At 35.4% G+C, this 10,202-nt stretch overlaps 1 protein-coding gene and 1 long non-coding RNA gene across 2 annotated transcripts in view; one reads left to right on the top strand and one right to left on the bottom strand.

Moving 5' to 3' along the window:
* Nucleotides 1-10,202, top strand: part of GRM8 (glutamate metabotropic receptor 8) — a 500,467-nt gene that overhangs the window by 356,589 nt on the left and 133,676 nt on the right. The window lies entirely within an intron of this gene.
* Nucleotides 392-10,202, bottom strand: part of LOC140324044 (uncharacterized) — a 134,771-nt gene continuing 124,960 nt past the window's right edge. Inside the window, exons 2-3 of the long non-coding RNA XR_011919472.1 lie at nucleotides 2,423-2,463; nucleotides 392-481 (exon numbers count right to left, since the gene is read on the bottom strand). This is a non-coding gene — a long non-coding RNA (uncharacterized lncRNA). The remainder of the gene's footprint in view (nucleotides 482-2,422; nucleotides 2,464-10,202) is intronic.

Here is a 10,202-nt window from a genome sequence, read left to right as displayed (position 1 = left end):
TAATGTCATAACATGTAATGCATGCCCAGCGCTGTGCATGATGACATCAAGTAGCTGCCCATATTCTGGAGTAGAAGAGAAGAAGACTGGATTGTTGGTAGCTGCAAAACTGTGGATTAAAGTTACATTCTCCTAGACAAAACAAGCATTACATTCTGCATCTGGAAGAGGGAGATGGGGGCACAAATGTAATTGTTTGGGACAGCTAGAAATTTAAAGGGGTTGGAGAAAGTCATAAAATCTGACAGTTTACAGTTTTTCTCCTTTTGTTTCCAAAAAACTTTTAGCACTAACTATATATTAATTCAAATTGTACATATCCAAAAATGATAACTCGTCTGGGGTCATTAAAATTCACCAATGCAGTTAAAAAGCAATATACAGTGACATAGCATGCTGTAAATATGTGCAAATATATTGTAGTAAAATTTGTTGTACCTGCTGGGATTTCCCTGCATCCTTAATATTTAAATGAGTTCCCCTGGAAAAAAACGACAATCATATTAATTAGATGTCAGTATATGAATCATGGCATCTCTCTGGGGAGATACATGGACTAATCTAAATTCAAGCACCCAAGCATCGCTAGGACATGCTACTTTTCCAAACTTTAAATCATATACTTTCATTATGTGCAGCACAATCTAGTGACAAAGAAGAAAAAATTCACATCTGCTGGGATTCCGGAGATGCCATGTTTCATCTGCTCTTGTATGATTCAGGGCCATAATGGTAATATATGGTAGGTAGTGCGGGGGGGGGTGACACACCAATATGTGGGATTTTCTAACTTTCCTACATACCATCTGTCAAAGCAATTTTAACCGAAAAAAGTAAAAGGAGGAAAGTATCTAAACACTGCTGTGTGGAGTTCTTCTTTCAAGATATTTGCTTTTATTGGAAAAAGTGCCATCTATTGTATAAATGATTCCATTTTTAGCAACTGTATATAAAACTGCCATGGTCTCTGCAGGTAAATGTTTAGAACATTGTTCTACTTGCAATGTCAGCATAACATACTATCCAGGTGTATGCCCCAGACCAGCCTTTCTCACTCTTTTTAACATGGGAAAACAAATTTAATTACTGTAAGGTCTTGGGGGACTCCTGACAATATTAACAATATCCAAAGCTCACAGTATATTAGTGTGGTACTCAATGGGATAACATAATTGAACTGTTCATTTCTCCAGGAACCTCTAGCAGCCCCCAGAGTAATCCTAGTTGAGGTAAACTGCTGCAGACCATTTTTAGGTCTTTGGTCACAAAACAGTACCGCATAAAGCACTGATCATTTATGAGTCAGGGTCGGGGCCAGAACCCTTGAGGACCACCCGACTCTTTGCAGCAGGTCACAGCCCTTAGGGCCTCCGTACCTGAGGAGGAAGGAAAAAGAGGCTTTGGTCTGGAGACTGGTGGTGTCCTGCAGGCAATAGAGAAGACCGATCTGGGGTCAAAACTGGCAGAAGGCAAGTGTAGTCCAAAGTCCAGGCGCATGGTCAGGACAGGCGTGCAAGCTTCTGCCCTTTTAGGGGGAGCTATTAACAAAATAGCAGGTAATAGAGTGCCAAAACTGCCATTACAAGTGATTTAAAGAAACAGTAACATGTGGGGTATCTGTTCTAGTTACACACTTCTAAAATGTCCTTTCAATTATTGCTATGTTCCTAGAACAAGTGGTCAAAAGAATATCCCCAATGAGACACAGTCAGCAAAGAAAAGAAAAACAGACAGAAGTTTCTACTTTCCCTTACTCTACCTAAAGCTATAGTAAAAATATCCAATTTAAATATACCAGAATACTCAAATACTATTTTGTAATATTTTCATATCATTTAAACTATTTTCAACAATTTTGTTTTAACATATTAATATTTTTCTATAGCCTCATGTTTAACTACATTCCAAACTATTTTCAACTTTTACTAAGATAACCTGAATGACAACATTTTCACGCAACTACAGTACCTATGCAATGCACATGTGCTTATATCATTAGCAAGCAACGTTTTGCCAGCTTCTGTCTTCAACTGTTAACACAAAGCAACAGTGTACTTGCCAAAGTGTGGCTACATCATTAAGATTCAAAATTAAATTCTATACATAATTCCGGAAAATGTCTGTAGAAAAAGTTATTTTTCCAAAATAATTATTTGATAAAGATGGGGATAAACAACATGTTGTGTGCCTTTCTTGATACTTCAGAACTGCAAAAAGCAGGTGAAGCAATATGTAGGTATTCATTTTTTTCTTCTTAAAGAAATTAGTTTGAGAAACAACCTAAAAAAAACGTATCATCAAATGCATTGTAGAAATGTGCAACACAAATGAAAATGTTGATTGGAACAGACTAAATCAGTTTACAGTCTGTCAATATAATTCTGACATAAACTGCAACTCATTAAACCAAAATAATACATACATCAATATATTGGTGAACCCCACTGGTTCCTTCTTATTCACCTAGAATAAAAATGATGATGGTAAAAATGCATACAAGTCAATTAGTTCCTAATCCAGCAAGCTAAATTTTGAGATCGATGCAGCCGAGCTCAATTTACCCAGTCCCAAGTGATTTACAATTCTGTTCATACATCCTAGTCCTAATCTTATTTTTTAGTAAAATTTTACAAAGTACAATCAGTACTTTATTATTTAGTTCATATTCAACATTTAGTCAACAAATACAATATTTGCGATGAATGAGAATTCATATCAAACTTAAAATTACACAGTGTGCCATGTGAGTATACCAGAGTTTTATATGTATGTATATTTATACCCTTATGTAATATGAATATTCCACTCTACACAAATCTTTTATATCCCAGAAATGACAATGCATTGGCATGGGTATTTGTAACAAATAGAAGGTGATGAAGAAGTAAATCGCTGGAATTATGTGATCTGCACGTATCATGTTTACCTTCAGCTTTCCCATCAATCTGTTAGAAACTGAAGCTTCGTAGACGACAATAAAATTTTAATTTAACACTACTGTTTTATTTCATCTTTCTAAAAAAAAAAGCAAGTAATACATGCTGATGGTAATAATATCAAAATAAGTCATGCATTGAAGACGTATATATGTTGTAATTAAAGTCCCTGGAGATGTTGGATAAATATTATATCATCTGTTTATGTAGTACATTAATACAGATATATTTTTGTTTTCCTAAAGGAATTTTATTGAGCGCTACGGGCAAAATGAATAAATAAGATGATGCTATGTTACAAATGAAATGTTCCACTATTCAGCACTTCAATTAAAAAACAGACAGGAAGCAACAGTTCATGCTATAAAATGAATACCAATCATCTCATGTCTACAACACTGGAACATCTTGTGCTGCAAAGAAAAACAAACATATTAAAATAGCATAGAAAATGAAACATGTAGTAGGCTTGCACACAAAAATCTACAGCAATCTTGGAGGAAATGGGGGGGGGGGATAATGGGTCAAGGCCCCTGTGACAGGTATTGGTATTCTGAGGAAATATCTGTGCCCTAAGCATCCAGAGGCATGAACCCTCATTAAAAGAAGTAAACAAGAAAACATAGGCTCATATTATAAAGAGTATATTTCATGCAATATTAATTTTTTGGAGTATTTTGAATTTGTTTTTTCATTTTTTTTTATTTTCTTCTAATTGTTTCTTCAATTTCACTACAGACTACAAAAAACCAAAGAACTGAATATTTTCAAAGAACCACAGAAGGAAAGCTGGAGTAGGAATCTTTTTTTGCCCTTTTCTAATGTGCTTTTTTTTGCCTTCCATCAGTATTTCTGTTTTGACACTGCTATAATCCTTTGCATTTCATTTTATCCTCTTATGAATTTGGAGAGAGCCATTGGCTTTCACTGTAATAGTATAGGTGCCAGTGATTTGACCATGTTGGCATTATATTAACTATAATCCTTTGCACTGCATTAAAATGTTACATTTAAAGGTTAGATGCAGAAGTTAAAGTTTAAGATTTATCTAACCTCAAAAACAAAATTTTTTTGTAGCTTGGCAATCCTCAGATGGTGGTGTTTGAATTTGTATTCACTCCAAGGACTAAGTACATTTTTTGCAAGTACAGGTTATAAGCATAATAACCTTGTCATACATTCAGTGTCTATATCACTTTCTGTGCTTTAAAATGAAACCTTAAACACCTTTTTCAATTCTCCCAGTTCTCTGTTCCGAAACAGAAGAGCAGACATTGGTGACAGTGCTGCTCTTTTATTGACACTCTGCAGAACATTGTTACCCTAGGAAAGAAATTGTATTGCTGACAGCATCACTAGGAACACCATTAACCATATACTTCCAATAAAAATGCAACCGCTACTATAAATGGTAATTTGAAAAATAGTACATTTTGTGCTTGGGTTTACATACTTTGTGTATAAATTAAAGTAAAATAAAGTTTAAATTAAATACAAGGGGTATAAAGTTGCTGAAAGCGGTAACCCTTAATCACACTCGGGGTAGGTAAACCTATGGGAAGGTTAGTGAATACAGAGCTTACCTGACCACCGACGTCCCGCCTCGTCTATCACTGCGATCCCTGTCTTCTTCCTTCTTCTTCCAGCATCTTCTGCACACGATGAGTCACCGGGGGAGTTCCCGGTGACGTGGGTGCGTGTGTAAATTGCCAACGGGGCGGAGTGGGAAATTCAAAATACATTTGTATTGCATTCAATACAAAATAACTATTTAATGCAATACATTGGATTTAATTTTTTTTTTAATTCTTTTTTTAATTTAAAAAAATTATATATATTTTTTTTAAATGATTTAATTTCATATTTTTACATGATTTTGTGTTTCAAACTTTATTATACTCATACTATTATATTATACTGAAAAATAATTTTTCATGGAAAACAATGTACCGCTTTTAGACATATTAAACAGTAAAGAAATGAACTGCTAGGGAGGTTAATGTTAAAGTAATTTATTGAATGTGTGTGATTTGTGTAACTACCTTTTTTTTTTTACAGGTTATCCCACAATGACAGAATGATTGCCAGGGCTGCAATCATTCGTGAGCACAGCCGTGAGAATCCTCCTGTCAGTTTGTTATCCCCCGGCACTTGAGGTTAAATGAGGACAAGTCTCCCCATTCATCACCTCTAGGGCTCTGTGATTGGATGAGGAAATGTAAACCCTGATGACAGCTCAAGGTGAATGAATGGGGAGACTTGTGCCCATTTAGCCTTCAGCGCCCGGGTATCCAGTGGGACTCCTGTGTGCTTGGATAGAGAATCTCTATCCAAGAACACATACTATAGTTACCCTAGGGCTGCAAGAGCAATCAGGGGAGCAGAGCTGTCAGCTCCCACTGCTTCTTCTGGAAATCTCACCCTCGTCCCACCTAACACCCAGTTGACAGCCATGCTTGGACAGCGGAAGAACAGTTTATCTTGGGCCCTGACTTGGGTGCAGAAAATTGGGCAGTATATACTCACTTTGAACTCACTAGAGGCACACACATGTTGGGGCATCATGACACTACCACCAGAGTTTATTAACTTCTTCATCTTCATTGGGGTGGACTTGTGGGATCACACAAGAAATGTAAATAGGTGTAGGGTATTCCTGAAGATTATTGAGCAGAATCTTTGTATGATATGGTAATACAAAATGTTTACTCTGGTTACTAGGGGATACAGCAGCCTCCCGACTCAAACTGGACCAAATACACCAAGCACTGGGCCCCCATTCAGCAAATTCTGCAAAGACCTTGGCAGTTTCTATGCAAAGTTCAATAATATAACATTAAGGAAACCACCATGACCATCATGGACAACTTGGGTGAATGGCCCAGTAGACCTTCATAGAGCTTACATCAATCCCATAATGTCTCCAAATGCATTGTCAGCCCAATTGCCCTGATAACATTGATATTTCAGTCTCTAAAAGACATGCATTTACTATTTCCTAATCACTTAATTTATTCTTAGATTTCATTAGCGAGGGCACATGTGATTTAGGAGCACTAACATTAAAGGCAGTAAGTAAGACAGGGAAGATCAGTAGGTGTGAAAACGCCTACATGGGCATTTGAATAGTCATAACTTTCTCATAAGAACATGATATATCAGAGGATTCAACCAAAACATAAGTAATACGATGAAGAAGATACAAAGGGCCAACAATGCTAAAGCAAAAGTTAATTTGTTGGTGTCCAGATAATGTAGTTAGTACTAAACTGAATTTTTTTTTCATATGTTAAATAGAAAGTAACAGAAACTGAAATACATTTTAGTATAACAGGAATGCCTATTATTTGTAATTTAGAAAGCAAAGAATGATTTTTATTTTTAGTACGAATTTCATTTAAGTGTTTAAGAGTTATAGGTTTAGAGGTAGCTACTCCAAAGGTTTGTAGTAAGGTAGACACAAACATTATTGCTTAGCAAACAAAATGTACTTTAAAAAATGTAAGCTTAATGGATAGTTTACAATAAAATCATTTTATTTTAAAAGGGTTTCCTTTGTAAAGATGCAGTCTATTACAAACTGAAATTAGTTGAATGGGCCTCCATCCTTATCAGAAAAAAATGTCTGGTTGTTTGGAAAACTGACGTGTGTAGTGTAGGCTTTTGACAAGATCTGGAACCCTTTGATGGAACTGTTTTCCTTTAAGCAGACAGCTCCTACAGGGAACCAACCAAGATATTTTTAGACTAAACAGTTAGCTGTCTATCAGTCAGTTCTCTCAATTCTCTATATAAGATGTCAGTTCTCTACAAAGGGATACTCTGACAGATTCTAGATAAAAAAGGTAACAGTTTATAAATATCTCATGCCCATAGATACTCCCATTTTACCTCTTTGCCTTGTTCTGAAAGTTTAAAAATGTATTTGTGAACCAGTTGCCTATTGACTTTAAGGCCTCTTCCCAAAACTTAGTATTACCCCTTAGTCATGGAACCAACCACAAACTCCTCCACTAAGTCAAATGTATTTCCTTGTCTGTCAGGGTAAAATGGACCCTATGCAAGGTAGAAGAATAGACTAAGCATTTACACATTGATACGATAGCACTAGGCAAAGGCCCTGGCAGGTTCCATCCAACACAAACTTCTAAGGCAATATTTTCTTGTGAAGGGACAGGGAGGGGCACAGCTTTTACCAGTTGACTGTTACTTAGTTGAAGCCAAAGCATGAAGGTTGAAGCTAAATCCTATGGATTTCCAACTGGTTCTAAGCTCCGGCAGATCTACCCTGCTAGAATGACCAGAATGTACTTATAGCCATGAATTTTGAATCAAATTCCTTTTATGTTATTCGGGGTAATCTATTTGTTTACTTGTTCTTTCAAAGAGGGCTTAAATAGAATAAATATATTTTAAACAATATACATATGTGAACAAATGTGCATACAGTGAAATGAAGTATGGTCTGCTGATAGATTCCTATCACCGTAGCATTTACACATTCATTTTATGCATAAGTTACAACACTGAAGGGTAAATAATGGCCCATGGCAGGCAAAAAGTCGAATATTTACTTATTTTCCTGTTTAGAATATTATGGAAGCAATACACAGAGCATATAATGATACACTTTCTATCATTATCTAAACATTATGCAGTCTGGACTGCACAATCTGGTTATGAAAATAATGATGCATAAATAAATAAATAAATACAGATACTTTTTAGAGTTAGTTATTGGATAAATGTGTTATTAAAACTTTTTTGTCTTCAATGTGTAATGTTTCTTAATTATTTTAAGTATTACTGTATGAGGTTGCATTTTTACATTGGTAATAACATTTTTTTATTGCATTTTGTTGTATAGTATACTTACATGTTACCAATAATGTTTTGATATCAAGACAATGAAATCAGACCAATGACTAATGCAACCCTTAGACTTAGTTCAGACGGGTTGCATTTTGTGACTACCAGTGCATCACTCCCCGTAACCATGTCTGTAGTCAAGACGCTACATGTAGAGTCTCATATATGGCAACCTATAGAAATAGGGTGTGTGTAGTAGTCATTGCATGACCGCTGCATACTGCTGCTCACTGGCATATGTTTCAATGTTGGTTAATGTGGAACCAACATAAAGGTTGGGGCGGCCATGTTGCTACCAAGGTATCTTCTGCAAGAAGCCACCTGAAATTGGCTGTTCCTACTGCCTATCTGGAATGGATATAATCAGGTAAATTAAAAATCAATTGCTTTTTAACGCTTTTGTAGCGATTTCAACTTTTTAGTGTATAGATTTGTACACATTGGGGAAGTTGGTTTATTGGCACAAAAGTAAAGTTTTCAGGAGGAAGGAAATCACTAGAGAATATAATTAAACAAAGGAGCCCACTATATAAAATCTAGCGAAAACAAAGGTAAGGTCAAATTAATATCTGTATAATGATAAAGGAATATAATATTGATAAAAAGTAGCAAAAAAAAAAACTGGTGGGCTCCCTCTCAGATGGCAATATATATATATGTATATATATATATATATATATATATATATATATTAGTACTGTGAGTGGATGAATATTTTACAAAACAGTAATATACTCATAATCACTCTTTTATTTTTAGAAAGTGAAAAAAGTTACTTTTGGCTGCATTTAGTCTGAACTTTGGGGCAGCGTCCGCTCCTCCTCCTGTGTCACTGTATGTATTCGTCTGTCATTTGCAACCCGTATTTAATGTACAGCGCTGCGTAACATGTTGGGGATAAATAAATCCTGTTTATTAATAATAGTAATATTAATAACACTAAAGTGATTTTTATTTCCATGACAAGTGTCACTTTCTATACCAGAATCGCTAGCCATCTTTTTCATTTTTTGATGTACAAGAGAACCTTATGTCTAGGTATCTCTCAGCGACCTAGCAGCTGGCATATAAAGTTGTCATATAATATTGTTTGTCACTATGGTGCATGTGAAAAGCACAATTAGCTGTTAAAATCTTTTTATTTCTCTGTATATAATATAAGTTGCTATCAAATCACTGACCCTCCCAAATGTGATTTCTTTTCTATATTTGGTCACTAGCGAATATAACTAGTGGAAATCACTGGCATTAGTGATAATACTGACTAATAAACCTATAGTCGTACTGGACAGTGTAAAGTTTGTGTGTTTCCTGTTAATGTACATACATTTATCGATTTAGTACATACACCGGTTCAGCTGCTTGTTAACGCAAATATTTAATCAGCCAATAACATGGCAGGCACTAGTGCATTTTGCCATTCAATGCATTTAAATATTGTGAAAACAACCTGAATTGATGAGCATCAGAAAAGGGAAGAAATATGATTTAGGTGACCTTAAACGTAGCATGGTTTGTGTAAGGCGGACTGGTCTTATTATTTTAGAAACTGACGATCAGCTGAGATTTTCACACACAACCATCTCTAGGGTTTATAAAGAATAATACATGAAGGGAAAATATCCAGTGAGCGGAAGTTCTCTGGGCCAAAATGCCTTGTTGATGCCAAAGGTCAGAGCTGAATGGTTTGAACTGATAAAAATTCAGCAGTTACTCAAATAAACACTCCAATTACAACCAAGGTACGCTAAAGAGGATCTCTGAATGCATAATACATTACATCTTGAAACAGATTGGCCTATTGTAATAATTGTTCTGGCTGGTGGTGGTGTAATGGTGTTTAGGAAATTTTCTTTCTTTATACACTTTGGGCTCCTCAGTACCAATTGAGTGTCATTTAAATGTCTTAGCCTACCATGAATCTATGCCACAAAGAACTTTAGCAGTTCTGATGGTAAAGGATTCAAACTTTGTATTAGCAAAGTGTACCTAATAAAAAGGCAAGAGACTGTAAAAAATCATACCATAATCTTAAAGCAAACCTTACTGGGGGAAATTATTTATTTGGTTTTATTTTCACATACTTGCTTCAGAACTGCGTTAGTCACAGACTATGTAAAAAGTTAGTATTAACATACTAATTGTGGGTGAATGAATTAAACTATTAGAACTGGAGGATCTGGTGTATTATCATGTCAGCTAGGCAATCAATATTTCCAGGATGGAAAGTCAGTAGGTGCAGCAATCATATTTCTCCCAAAAAAGGTTCTTTATATGTCCACTGTTAACAAATTATCTATGCCTGTTCTGTTCCCTGTGTGTTTCTTTCACAATAGATACATTGCATGCATTCCTTTGAAGTACCTTATTAAATATGCCTTATGATCAAACTAGCCA

The sequence above is a fragment of the Pyxicephalus adspersus genome, chromosome 2, assembly GCF_032062135.1.
Source record: "Pyxicephalus adspersus chromosome 2, UCB_Pads_2.0, whole genome shotgun sequence".
NCBI classification, from domain to species: domain Eukaryota; kingdom Metazoa; phylum Chordata; class Amphibia; order Anura; family Pyxicephalidae; genus Pyxicephalus; species Pyxicephalus adspersus.
This window is presented reverse-complemented; position numbering and strand designations above follow the sequence as displayed.